The sequence below is a fragment of the Nothobranchius furzeri genome, chromosome 13 (assembly GCF_043380555.1).
Source record: "Nothobranchius furzeri strain GRZ-AD chromosome 13, NfurGRZ-RIMD1, whole genome shotgun sequence".
In the NCBI taxonomy this organism is placed as follows: domain Eukaryota; kingdom Metazoa; phylum Chordata; class Actinopteri; order Cyprinodontiformes; family Nothobranchiidae; genus Nothobranchius; species Nothobranchius furzeri.
In genome coordinates, this window is record NC_091753.1 from 21,386,499 (window position 1) to 21,401,614 (window position 15,116).

Consider the following 15,116-nt stretch of genomic DNA (forward strand, 5'->3'; position numbering starts at 1 on the left):
ATTTTCCATCAGTGTTGTGTACAAATACAGGCTCATGGCTTTCTGTTTTGGGGGTTTGTCACATGCCTCTTATTTGGTCATGTGACTGCAGCAAAGGATTGTGGGACATTCAAACAAAGCACAGAAGCTATGTTGGCGGTGTGGTTTTCACCATGTCGAAAGAAGACACGTAAAAATAGTTGGACATATTCGCGCACTCTCAACTTGCCACCTCTCGGCTGAGAGATACTCAACAGGAGATGGGCATGACAACCAAGGTGCTACAGCAAGATGTCACGACCAGGTGGAACAGTCACTGTACATGTAGAAAAGTCTTGTGAATCAGAAATGTGCACTTGGTGTTTATGGAGCAGAACATGGGCTGCCTGCATGTTTCAGTGCACAACAGTGGGGCCTCATTGAAAACATGGCCATACTTCTCACTCCATTTGAACAATTAACAAAGGAGATCAGCTCAAAATGTGCTACAACTGCAGGCGTGACTCCCTCTGTTGTAGCACGGAAATGTTTGCTGAACAAGGAAGGCGACACAGACAGTGGGGTCCGCACCGCAAAGGCCACACTCCTGGAAGCTGTAAATGAGCGATTTAGAAGTGTTTTCTCTGAGCCACTTTACCACTTGCCAACAGTTCTTGACCCAAGGTACGAAGACCGTTATATAGACACAAACACCAAGCAGGCAACGCTAAATATGCTTCAGAAGCAAGTTGATGAAATAATGCAGAGTTCCAGTGCTACAGTTACTAAAGAACCACAAGAGAAAAAGAAAAGCAGCAGCCCAAAGGATGACCACTCACTGCTTGACATGCATGCTGAAATTCTGGAGGAGAACTTGATCATGCAACAGCAGGCAACTCTGACAAGCCACACAAGTGTACAGGTATAGTATTATTAATCCGATCTTCTTTGTCTGATTTAATGTTTCACACGTTTCGCAATTGCATACAGTAAGTTGCAAATGTATTGGATTAAAAAAGAGAGTATTTGTTTACATTGAATTTACATCCTTTTTGTTCTTAGGCTTTGTCATCAGCTCTAAGTAATGATCAAGTTCAGGAATGGAAAATGATGCAAAATGTCATTGCTGGTAATTGCATCACACATTCATATGCACTTGCGTACTTTCTGGTGCATGGCGACCTGAGTGAGCCCATCTTCCCAAGGAATGAAAGCCCTTTGCTGTACTGGACAAGGAACATGTCTCGCTTTCCAGCCCGGGCCAAGGCAGCATGCAAGTACCTTTCAGCCCCTTGTGCAAATGTGGACAGTGAATATTGTTGATGAAAACAGAAACAGGATCCAGTGTGAAAAAGCAGAGAAACTTCTCTTTGTCAAATCTGCCTTTGTTAATGAAGGAAGCCTAAACTATAACCCACATTGTCAGGTGGAAACATTCAGTGTTTCAGACATCGGCTTTTTGCTTACAAGTTGAAAAAAAAAGTAACAACTTTTGCATTGTACTTGTGTCCCAGTTTTTATTATGCTAAAAAACCACAGCGGGGACTTAAAATAGATTTATGTTTTCCTGTGGAAACACTGTTCCAGTGCTGGGATATTTATTTGTCCTGAATATTTTATTTAAAAATATACCCTGAAATTTAGAATACTTTTTGATGTAGCATTGCTGCATTTTTTTCTTCAGAGATTAAAATGAAATTGTTTACTTAAACATGTTTTGAAATAGAAGAAATGCCTAGTTGAATGAAAACAGCAAAGTTTGATCAGTTCATTGATCAGTTGACTTTTCCAACATGTTATGGATATTATATTGATTTATGAATCAAATGTTCTCCCCAGAGCTTCATAAAGTGATAAGTTATGTTGCACTTCAGGTCTTCCACAATGGTTACACAACTGCTAGACCAAAACACTTCAGGTTACTTGTGTTTATGTAAGTTTTGCAATCTTGTTTGCAAACTGCACTTTATAGAAAAAAAGCAAGGCCTTAAATTCAGCTGAGCTTGCATTTCTTTCTATACAAAATTAGCTTATTTCAGAAGCGTGTGTGTGTGTGTGTGTGTGTGTGTGTGTGTGTGTGTGTGTGTGTGTGTGTGTGTTAGGGTTGTCACGGTGTGAAAATTTAACCTCACTGCTATTGTGACCAAAATTATCACGGTTTTCGGTATTATCGCGGTATTTTTTTAAACTTGTTAAATTTTCCGGAAACTAAAACCCTGTATATCAGGAAAATATTGTCCTCAGTTTGTGTCTAAATTTTGCCTACAATTTGTTATTTTGTAATTATGTTGTTTATTTGTTTACATTTTTCCCCTTTAGTCTTTAAAATACCAATCTTTGCCCATAACTTCTTATTTTTTTGTCTGTTTGATGTCATCATTTTAAAAATATTAGATCAGATGATACTCAGTACTCAAGTAGCCTTCTAATCAGATACTTTTTTACCCTTACTAGAGTCAGGAAAATATTGTCCTCGGTTTTTGTCCTTCCAGTGAGCTTTGCAGATTTGGGGAAATGTCATCAGGCAGTAATCATTGTTAAATTCATAATTATTCTCGGAGAGAGACCAACTCTTATCTGCCCCTGGGATCCCCGTAATGCATAGCGTCATTTCAACATGGCGGTGTCCGCGACACGGTTTATATGCAGGTAGCGGCGCTGCGGCTGCTTTATATAGCGACTCGTTGCATTCTCCCTCAACCCAAATCCTCGGATCACGCATTTTAGCTAAAACGCTAACGCTAACTTGCCTTGCGTTGACTGTAGGGTTGTGGGTGATGGTCACGCAGATGTGTCATGAGATTTGAAGCGTTGCTGCCTTTCACATACACTTTTCCTGCATGTGCTGCAAACAGGATAGTCGTCTTCTATCAGCTGTCCCTCGGCATTCTTCAAATATCCAAAAAATGCCCGTACTTCTGACTTTTGCCTTCTCTGAGGGATAATAAATGTCCCGCGCTGCCGTCTGCTCCTTTGGCCATTATTTCAGCTTTAGCTTCAAGAAAGTTTTGGTTGTAAACATCAAAGTGTGCATGTGCCGCAAGTAACTTCAGCAGATGATACAGTGGCTGGTAAGGGTCACCGCGCCTACACCGCAGCCACGGTAATCCACCAAGATAATATAGTTTTGTAAAAAACAAGACTGTTATTATTATTGTCAACTTTTTTACCGGGGTTTACCGCTATACCGGTTACCGTGACAACCCTAGTGTGTGTGTGTGTGTGTGTGTGTGTGTGTGTGTGTGTGTGTGTGTGTGTGTGTGTGTGTGTGTGTGTTAGGGTTGACACAGTAACCGGTGTAGGGGTAAACCGCTAAACTATACAGTAAACTATACTGTAAACTATACAGAAAAACTGGCAAAAAGTAAAAAATGCATTAAAAATCTATGCTTTTGTACAAAATCTCAAAAAATTCCCAGATTACCTTTGTGATGTGAGACTGCTGGTTATATTTTTATAAGGATCACAAATGTCAAACTTTTCTTACAATAAAATAACATTTGCATTAGTGGCTGTCAATAAAAATAAGTCCTAATATTAAACACAAGGGGGGTGCTCAAATCAAGACTACATCTTATGCATTTTATAAACCATTTAAGAGTGAACCTTGTGCCAAATTTCAAGAAGATTGTCGTAACGGAATTTGCGCTGCAACTGCTAGACTACAAATTTATTTTCGTAAATATAAAGAGCAAACATTTTCGTGGAGCTGCGATTTTCGTGATATGAACTCAACACTACGCAGTTACCACAACCTAAAAATCTTAGCCTCTTACATGCAAATAATGATTTAAGAAATTTCTCTATTTTGAAATTTTAAATTATTGTAAACCACGCTCACTTTGATCGATCATTACCATATTGATATTGTAGTCTTAAGACTCTATAATGATGACAACCACTAAGTTTCGCGCAGCTCCATTTAGCCGGTTCAGCAGTAGGGCTGCACAATATATCGAAAAATTATCGTCATCGCGATAACAGGACGTGCGATAGGCCCATCGCAAAACACGGCAAAAACAGCGATAAATGTTTGGTTCAAACGTTTCCATCCGTGTCATATATCAACTTTTTGTAAACCAGCTCTGTTCTTTACGCAGAAGTATTATTTGACCAATCAAATGTAGTCCTTCTGATAGGTGGCCAATCAGATGGGTCCGTTCACGTAATACGCCCGCCCCCTACATAGCCCCTTTTGGAAAGCAACACCCGAACAGAGTTTACGGCGCCGTTCCCTTGTTCGTCATGCTGGCTCAGAGCAACGAACGCACTTTGTGCTGATGTTTCTGGATTCAGCACTGCTTTCAAACGTGAACGTGACTCCGCTCGGTGTCGTTAATCATTTTTACCGGGCTGACTCCGACACGTGCCGGTGAACCAATCCACCGTCATGTCGTTAGTGTTAGCCCCAGGCTCCGGTAAGCTTCCAGCTAAAAGGCTACAGCACTCTCCTCCCAGTCCCACCCTGCTAAAGAGGGCCTGGAAAAGTTCCCCCACACATCAAAGTGATTTTTCATTTATGAGCTTTTATAACCTTGTTAATCAGGATAGTTGATTTGCTGCTGCACATAAACTGTCAGTCAGAAGCTCTGCTAGCCAGTTATCTTAAGAGGAGCTAGTTCAATTTGTTAGCTTGTTATCAGAATCATAGGTGCAGTTTCATCATCTGAGCTGCTTTTTAAGATCTAAGTAAACTTGTTCAATTTGGGGTTAAAAACAAACGTTTTCACATATTTTCCATGAAGGTTTTAGCCAGTTCCTCTTCTGAAAGGTAGACAATTGTTTTTCTCTTTCCCTCAGAAAATCTTAATATTCTCCTAGTTTGGCCCAGCACAGTTCACTTCCCAATTACAGCAACAGCCTTATATCATAACCACATAAGTGGAGAAAATGTCCAGTAGCAATGAGAGGATTTGCTGTTGCATTTAAGTGATGTTGACTATTATTTAACATTTAAACTTACTTTCTGATTTTTATTTATTCAGAAAACCCTGGTAAGGGATGTTTTTCTGTATGTGGAGCATCAGAAAAAGTTTTATGGTGGAGGTGATGCTTTAAAGTCACTGAGAAACTGCATGCATGCAGTTTGTTGTTTTGCTGCTAATACAGTAGCAGGTGCAGCTGCATGTTTTTGCAATAAAAATGTTATGTTGTAATGGAATTCATGGATTAGTTTTTGTTTGCTTTGAACCCAGAGCAGACGTCACACGCCAGACGACATCAACACTGCATACTTTAGTATTTGTTCCTTTGTCGCGAGTAATTTCGATATCGCAATATTAATCACTGTTATTGAATATCGCAGGTTTTCCTAATGTCGTGCAGCCCTATTCAGCAGTATAATTTCTTCCTATTTATAGCGCCCCCTATTGTTGAATCATGCTGAAAATCAAGATATACACTTGAATTGACCTTAGGTACAGTGCTTATGAACAACTTAGAAAAATGTCAATCTTTTGAAGTTCTACTAAAAAAAGAACTTTTTCATTCAAAAAAATTTTGTTTAAGTCATATTTCCAAAAATAAGTAAAATATCCAAAATCCATCCACATCGTTTGGTCAGCCGCTCCTCTTCTCTTGTCAGGCAAAGTTTTGATTCGATTGTCTTTGATGGCCGGGAGGAGTTAACGAAAGTACGTTTGACTTAATATGCAAAAAATTTAAATACTCTTCTAAATTTGACTGATTTAATGAACATACAGGATGAGATCATTTGTTTTTTTACTGAAGAAATGGGGAGAAACATGCAAAAAAATTCCATTATTAGGGTTCCAATGCCTGTTGGGCTTGGAGCCCTAATAATAAATCTCACAATACAGCAAGTACACATGTACATGCTGCAGCAACCATTAGGTGTAGGTTCTCTGATCCTGGACATGATCATCCTGAGCTTGAATATAAAAAAAAAACAACTGGACATTTGTTATCTTGCAGACATTTTTCTTCTCATCCTAGAGGCTTCTTCACTTTGGTTGTGAGAAGAAGGCAGTGAGTTATGGTCAGAAATAAACATACTAATTGTGCTAAGTATTTCTTTAGTTTGTCTTTTGAAAATAGAGGTGATGTATATGTTCATAGAATTAAAATTCAAGTTCAGATTATTTGACAGTACAAATGTGTTTGAGTGTTATATATATGGCATCGACCTTAAAAAAAACACATCGGTCGGCCTCTAGAACATGGCATGAATTGTAAACAGCGAGAGCAAAAGTACCAATAACCAGAAATGTAAAATTGTGGAATCAATGAAAAAAATAAAAAAATACTTTTTTCTGCAAAACTAGACAGACCTTAAGTGAGTTTGTGTTGCCTCTTGATCATCATCTTAGTTTCATTACAACGGTTGTAACACAATAACTTTTGTTTCCATGTCCTATCATGGACTACAAAACAAAAGTGTGTTACTAGAGAGCATTGTCCAGATAAGGATAATTTCTACATGAGATTCAAAACACCACCTTAGTTAAACGGATGGGCTTTACGCTGGACCAAACATGCTTTACAACATAATTCCCATATGATAAAGTGAAGGAATGGAGGCCGAGTTTCACCTGGACAAGATGCTGATGAACAGCGTTTAAAATCATAAAACTGGCTAGAAGGCTTGAGTTAAGAGCCACCCCGACAGGGAGAACTGTCGCTGTCAAAATTAATACAACTTCAAATTAACGTTACAGTTTTCCCATTGGAAAAGTCGACGTCGCATGCTTCAGTAGAATGAGTGATTGTCGATATATACACATCTGAAACATGTAGTTGGATTGAACATATTTAAGAAAAACACAAACATCAGCGATATTTTTTCACCTCAAACGAACACGCTCAAAGCTTTAAACGGCACTCTGGCTTTGAACCAAGTCTAAAGGAGGAAATAAATGCCGTTTCTTGGGTTTAGTAACAAAAAATTAATTGGATGCAAGTTTTTATTTTAAATCGACGCTTCTTCTTTGACCGTGGCTAACCGCTAACTCCCGTTAGCTATGCACGCTAGCGTACTAACGCGACCCTAAAGACATCACTTGAGCTTAAAAAGCAGACAACAAAAAGCTGGACAGCGGAATAAATCACAGTTTGTGTTTGAATGAATACATTACTGAGTTCATTTACCTTCCGGTTACGGCCTGTGTTAGCGGCGGGCCTCGGGATGGAAATAGCTCAGCTGACAAAGCAGTCGGACACTAACAGCGACGCGCCCTGCCGCTCCACTTCACTCCCTCACATTCCCTAGTCTTTAGGCAGTTGTTGGCCTGCCACCCTCCTCTACTCGCAGCTTGGTTAACGCTCACATTGATTCACATGACAAAAAACAGCTGCTTAAAGTTGACGAGGTGCTTTTTTATTCCTTTGTGTTCGCTGTTGTCCTTTCTGTGCTGTATTTGTTCCCCACAATGCACCGCGCCTCGCTCGCTGCTGAAACAGGAAGTTAGTGACACGTTCATGTGTTCATCGCTTCACAATAAAAGAAAATTCTGCTTTTTTTTTCTCCCAGCATGTCTTTTATGCTATAACATGATGTAACATCAGGTATCACGTAACATTCGTTTTACTCAGTGCAATAATTGTTTAGTATCGCAATTAATTTTACAATAACGTTTTAATTTAAAAGTGTTTTCTGGTTAGAACAGACTAGAATAGAGCAGTCCTTTATTGTCATTATTCCCGAAAGTACAGCAAAATTGAGGGTCCCATTAAACCACCTTACTCCTCAAATGGGTAAAACATTAACGAGTTGAAAAAAGCATGATGCTATATGACAAAACACATTTTAAAAGTTGCAAAAGCACAATATGATGAGGTCAATTTTTTAGATACAAATTAAGAATTATACAATGAAACTGACACACATTCTGAAATTCCTGTTTTGGTGGAGGCAACTTTATTTATGTTAATCGCTTGTGTATTTATCATCATAGGTCAACATGTTCCATCTTGCTGAGTTCACCATCAACCAGACCGTAGCTGTAGTGCCTGCAAACTGGTACAGTGATGGCGTGGTGCAATGGCCAAATTACAAGAAAAGCGACAGATTGGAAAGGGCTGCAAAAAATATGGAGGAGTCTGGACCAGTCTGGGAAACATTTGATGTCAGAGTTCTCAAAACCTGTGGTAAGTTGTTGTTTATACGTTTGTGTATATAACATAATTTTTCATCTCTTTGTGTCACATCATTTTAATGTTTTCTTATATTTTTCCTAGATCTGCACTTTGAAGCACAGCAATGCCTGCGGAAGTCACTGTCATGCAACACATCAGATTTGCAGACAGAAAAGGAAGATGATGATGTTCGACCCAAACGACAGCAAAAGGCAGTGTAAGCTATTTTTTATTATGTAAAATTCAATTTTACACATTCAACTCTGAAAAAACTGAAGAAAGCTGTTACCTTTGACAGAATGACACAAGGTTATGCCAATGAACAACAACTGTTTTTTTTTCTTGTTGTTGTTGTTGTTTCTCCTTTAAAATTACTAGTCATCGGTTGGGTGACAGAGATGACAGCGAAGAAGAAAATCATCCTCCTAAGAAATCCAGGGGTTGACCAAAACCCACACTAAAGTCTACGGCTCCTTCTGTCCCACCACCGCCCAGCCCTATGGCTCTGTACACCTCACTAACTTCACCAGTGTTGTTGGACGGTGGATGTTCAACTGCTCCTTCTGACACACCACTGCCCAACCCTTTGCCACGTTGCGGCAAAGCTCTGTTCCCCTCACCAACTCCACCGTTGTCGATGGACGGTAGACATCCTTCTGAACCAGCCCAGGCAATCAGTCAGAGGCCAACACCCATCTCGGGCAACTTCAATGAAGTACAACCATTCACCGACCGAGAAATGATGACAGACCTTTGGGGTAAGTTCAGAGTAATCATTTTTTTATTAAACAATATTTAATTAGGGATTCCTATGAATGACTTAAATTTTCTGAAATTCTTCCAACAGCCAGACAACTGAGTCTGTTCCACATGATACAGTCACTGAAAAGTGACGTGAAGCAGGGTTTTGCGATGCTTTATAGCTTGCTGAGCAAAGGAAACACACCTGCCCCTGAAAATGAAACGCAGACCCCTGTCCAGTTTCCAATGAGTACGATGGAGGAAGTTGACAGTTTTAAGTGCTGGCTCAAAGATCCATTAAATGTTCATTTGAAACAGAGATTGGTGAGCTTTCTCTTCCACATAACTTATTTGTTGTTCTTTTCCATTCTATTGTTTTTAGACTTCCTGTCTGGCAGCGATCGGGGGCCATGACATCAAACGTGTAACATGGAATGTCCTGGCCCACTTATTCCATGATGATGTCGGAAAGCGGATAAACTGGAAAGGTGTCAATGGGAAGAAGCTGTTCAGCCAGATGACAACAAAGAGCTTGCTTCTGTGTAAGTTTAGATTTAAATTTTTGAGAACAGACTAGATAAATTAGACTTTGGCAGTGAATAGTTGACAAAAACCAGACAGTTTCGAGTGTCCTATACTTGAGTCGTAAAAAGAATCCTTTTTGTTTGCAGGTTCTGTACGAAGAAATCCAGTTGGCCGTGCTTGCGCAGGAACTGATATCATTGCGCACGCGATCCGCTGGTTCAACTTGGCTGCAGATAGGGGCGTCGCAAGGAGACGTCATGGGTTTCAAGAAGCTCAACCGGCTGACGACAGCGCATCATTTTAGGAACCTTCATGGAACTCTCATTTTTAAATCATCAATGCTAAACCATCTCCGTTTTCAGCAAATTACAACCAAAGAACTGTTTATAATCCTGAGAGTAATCTCTGTACTGGACTCTTGTCTAACTATGTGTCACGTTGAGGGGATGGTTAGGACCCAAAGTGTTGATTTCCCAGACGACAAGAGGCAGGACTCGGTATAAAGTAAAAATCCTTTATTCAGGAGGAGAACCAAAAATCCATGGGGGCGAAGGCAAAAACCCAATAACTAAACTAAGGCCTAGTCCACACGTAGCCGGGGTTTTTTGAAAACGAATATCCGCCCCTCCAAAAACTTGCATCCACACCACCACGTTTTAAAAACAAACTCTGTCCACACGTACCCGGATAAATACGCTGTTAAGGACATGCCAGACCTGTAGGCGGCAGTACTTCCCCCGTTCTTAACCTCTTCCTTCGTCTGTGGTCTTCCGCAAGGAGCAGTAATTCCGCTTGCAAAAACAAAAAAGCAAAAAGCGCTTGGACAATTGATGGATCGGGTAGTGACAGAGCGCAGCTGAGGGCTTCCATGCTGTCGGCTAGTGTAAACAGAGGTCGCACACGTGATGTTAGCATTTTTTGTCGCGGAAAGTGACGTTGCGGACCCTAAAACTCCGGTTTTGTCCGTCCACACACAGACACCCAAAACGGAGAAAACGCAGATCTTCACTTTGGCCGGAGTTTTTAAAAAGATCCGTTTTCGTGTGAAAAAACTCCGTTTTCGTGTGAAAAAACTCCGTTTTCATGTGGATGACAGGCCAAAACGTAGAAAAATATCTACGTTTTGGCAGATCCCCGGCTACGTGTGGACAGGGCCTAAGACAAAATCCAAAAGCTCACCTTCTGAGCAGAGAACCAAAGACTGAGACTAGAGTCTAGAGACTGGAGACTGGAGATTGGAGACAAAACAACGCTGACCAAGAAATTCAATGGACCGACAACAACACAGAGACAAGACAGGGCTTAACTAGACTGGGAGGAACAATTAGGAAAACAGGAAGCAGGTGTGTGGAGTGAGGGCTGGAGGGAAGACAGGTGACAACAAATATCTAAATGGGGAAGCAGAACCAAAGGAGGGCAGATAAACACAAAACTGAACTAAAAGACTGAGGGAAGGACTCACAGACACACAATCACACCCAAATACACTCACACACACTGAATTGGGGAATGGACACGCACGCAAACACACACACACACACAAACACACACATACACTCACACACACACACACACACACTGAGTTGGGGAATGGACACACGCACACACCCACACAGACACAGAGCTGGGGACAAAGAGGCTGGAGCTACAACTGGAGGGGATGGGGATGATCGAATGTCTACAAACAGAAAACACATAAATGAGACACAGACAAAGGACAACATGAGGGCGCTATGAGACACAAAAGGGAATCAAGAGAGGGATGGAGAACACCAGGAGGCACATGAAGGAAGGGGCAGACGCAGACCATGACACTATGAGCAAAACTTGCACATTGGACTTGTGTAATTTAAATATTTATAATCCTGCTATTTTGTTTGCACATTGGATGGAGTAATAATCCTGCTGCCGTCTTGGCTTTACGCAACTGCCGTAAGTTTCATGTCTTGATTTGCCCATTTACTCAGAATATGGAACTATATTGTGTTAACTCCTGCTGCTGCTATTATTTGCAATTGTTTCTACATTTGCACGCTGAATGTTTCGGTTGTAATTTTTAACCATAGCCAAAAAATGGCTATGGTCAAATCAGGTATGTGAGCACGGCACGGGATAATGATGTAAAAAATTTTAACTGTTAGGATCCCATCAGTTTTGACTTTGGTTTCCCTTATTGTTTTCTGTTAAAGTATTAGGTATTTTTTCCCTTCCACAAAGTTTTCTCCCTGTTTATAATTACATTATCATTCATTCATTCTGTTGTGTTTTTTTTTGTTTGTTTGTTTTAATGGAAATTGCATTGACATGTGCCTACATGTGAATAAATGTTTGAATCTTGAATAGTTTGGTGTTATTTTTCCCAGATGGTAACATCTACAAATTTTTTTTCCAAATGTGCTACTTATCATGCTGGTGATGCTGTTACCGTATTTACCCCATGTGGTATATATATATATATATATATATATATATATATATATATATATATATATATATGGCTATGAATGGGTGGCCTGGGGGCGGAGGGGTGAAGAGAAATGATCTAAATCAATGAGATCCCGTTCTGGATCCAAAACGGATTTGTTTTGGACCCAGGCAGATATGAAATGGATCCGCTCAGGACTAGACTGGATCTGACAACATCCAGCACGGATCCTGTCTGGACCCTATCTGGATCCACGACCTGGATCTCTTCCGGACTCCACGCCGCACTTATAGTGACCCCACTGCAGAATCATTTTGCTGATCCTTTCCGGAGACTACCGTAGGTCCACTGCGGATCTGTCCCGGTGCCCGTTTGCTGTAGGAGAACATGATAAATATATTTTAAAGTACAAGAAACCATGAGATAGATGAGGTGATACATAGATAGTAAAATAAGTGCAAAAGAGGTAAAAATAGATTAACAGATTAAGAATACAAAGCACGCATAAACAAAATGAGTATTTAATGAGTATGTGCATATGAAAATGTACGCAATTCATTTGAGTGCATGCATGTGTGTGTGTGTGTGAGTGTGTGTGTGTGCGTGCGTGCGTGCGTGTGTGTGTGTGTGTGTGTGTGTGTGTGTGTGTGTGTGTGTGTGTGTGTGTGTGTGTGTGTGTGTGTTTTGCAACATGTAATTCTCATTTTTTTAAATGTAACTTTTGGTACGCAACATGAAACTTTCATTTTGTAACTTACAGGAAAAAAAATCTGTGTGCAAGTTTTAACTCACAACTCTCAAAACACACATCTCACTCTACATTGAGAATGACAGAAATCCGTGGCACGTGGTTGGCTGATAAGACAAAGCATTTCATTGGATCTTTTGGAAGCCAGCTTGGAACAAAATGTTTTGTACTTGTAGATTGAGATTTGTGATTTGAAAGTTGTGATTTGAAACTTGTACATTGATTTTTTTCTGCAAGTTACGAAATTAAAGTGTCATGTTACGTTCCGAAATTACGTGCTACAAAATGAAAGTTAGGTGTTACAAAACGTGAACTACATGCTGCAAAACAAAAATTACATGTTACAAAACATGGTACATGTTACATGTAATATTGTCCCAATTCTAGTTCCATATAATTCTGGTGGTGTGTGACTAGTCCTGCATGACCTTCCCTGACAGTAGTAGCTAAAATTGGGGGGGTGTAGTGTGAGGGGTCACCAGGAATAACCTTGGTTTTCTGCAGGACGTGCAGTTGTCCTCCAGGGTGGGCAGAGGGCAGTCAACTATTTTCTTAAACTGTTTGTATCACTCTGCACCAACTTATACCCAGACAGTACATAAACACACTCTCTAGAGAAGTGGTAGATGGCCAGCGGCAGTTTCATGTCCAGACTGTTCTTTCTGATGACGTACATGAAGTGTAGCCACTGCTGAGCCTTCTTAACCAGAGCCTTGATATTGCAGGTCCAGGCGTTGTCTGCAGTGATGTGGGGGCCCAGAAATCTGAAGATGGTGACAGTCTCCACCTGTTCTTGATTGATGGGTGGGTGGGTGGTGGTGGTGGTAGGGGGGGGGGGTATCCTGTAGTTCCTGCAGTTCATTGTGAGGATGTCCTGGGTGATGTTGCAAGTTGAGTAGTCCCCAAACAGCATCCTCATGTGGCTCTTTTTTGTCCTCCAGGTGGCTCAGTGCTGTGTTGACCGAGAGGACAATGGCGTTCTTTATGAACTGGTACACACTGTAAAACCTAACAGATTATCTTAAACAAAGTGAGTTCAAATAACTTAATTCCCTGAAAACGTTGCAGTAACTGATTTCTATGAAGTTTACGTTACTCTAAAGTGTCTAAGGCACACCTGTACATTATTCATGCTGTCTCATCAGCCCCTTGATATGCCACATCTGTGAGGTTGGATGGATCATCTTGGTAAAGGAAAAGTGCTCACTAACACACATGCAGACAGATATCAGAACACTAGTTGATAGCCGTGGGTGCAGTGGCAGATTTAGCAATTTGGGGGCCCAAGGCGAACACAGACATGGGGCCCCTTACACAAAATTTTCAACAATCTTATCTTTAACTGGATTTGCAAAACTCTCCCCTGCTCTGACATGAGTTATTTTCCCTTTTTATTAGTCCTCCTCTTTTTTCCTGTATTTCCCTCCCTTTGAGCGTTTTCAATATTTGCTCTGCTTTCTTTTTCCTGTCAGTGCTCCTGTGCTTTAGCCTTTTTTTTTTTTTTTTTTCTATTTTCCATTTTGGTCCATGATTTCCTCCCTTTAAACATTTTCCATTGTCTTTCCTTTCTGCCTCCTTTAGATGTTTACATAGAAAAACGACGTCACTTTCAGAAGTGAAGATAAAAGCTTGTTTTAAAGCATGCTGCTTCTTTCTCTTATTGGAGCCACGAGGATAACTCCATTTCATGCTTAATGTTTTGACTATCGCTTTGAGTTTGTTACGAATGCTCCCGCCTCTCTTCATCTTTTTGGGAATTTTGTTGTATTTCCTTTTTATCTTTTATCTGTGTTCGACATGTTTGTATACCGCCTGTTTAATTAACTAACATTTTTAGTGTACAGTGCCTTGTTTGGTTGTAATGCCTTGTGAATGCGCTTCATAAATAAAATTGGATTGGATTGGATTGGATCTTCTTATTTGTGGTCTTATGGCACTTGGCAAACAACAATTTGGTACATTACCGCCACCAACTGGATTGGAGTGGAATGACTACCAATCACTTCCTGTTTGTGCATCGCTGTCTTAATAACCCTCTTATGACCATAATTATAACAGGGCCGCCTGGTATTTTTTTTATCTTATGGCTGTAAAATTGTAATTAAAAGTGCAAAGTGTGTGTAACTCCTCTCCTTTTTTCAGAACAACCTCAGCTTTCAGTGTATGGTTTGTATTTAGAATTTATTTCTATTAAAGCCTTTAAAAAATCAGCTTAAAAGTGAAAAAAGCAAAAAAACAGATTTGAATTTTTTACATTTATTACTGAACAGGAACTTCAAAATTACTGGGAAAACAACTTGGAATGAACAAGTTAAATTTTAAACTGTAATGCATCTAAAAAAGTTTGAACCTTGGTATCTATTTTTTGGCAGTTTTTAAGACCATTTATTTTTGTAAACTTTCAGATGTTTTTATTTGATGTGGTAGACCTTTAAGCAGTTTCTCTCCAGCTGCAGGCAGAGCGCACCTCACACCTGGTTAGATGGAAGGCACTCACCTCTGACCAGCTATAATAACTCAATTTATTTAAGTACAGTTAACTCACATAAGTAGATTTTCCAAATGTCAACAATTTAATTTAATAAACTTAAATGATGCAAGGCAATTAATTTCTTTCATTTATTT

At 40.1% G+C, this 15,116-nt stretch overlaps 1 protein-coding gene across 2 annotated transcripts in view; it reads right to left on the reverse strand.

Annotated features, from left to right (window-relative positions):
- zbtb44 (zinc finger and BTB domain containing 44) overlaps positions 1-7,295 on the reverse strand; it is a 37,441-nt gene extending 30,146 nt beyond the window's left edge. For both annotated transcript variants that reach the window (XM_015952091.3, XM_015952092.3), the window contains exon 1: positions 7,066-7,295. The gene's annotated coding sequence lies outside the window, so the exon portion shown is untranslated. The remainder of the gene's footprint in view (positions 1-7,065) is intronic.
- Between the last annotated feature and the right edge of the window lie 7,821 nt (positions 7,296-15,116).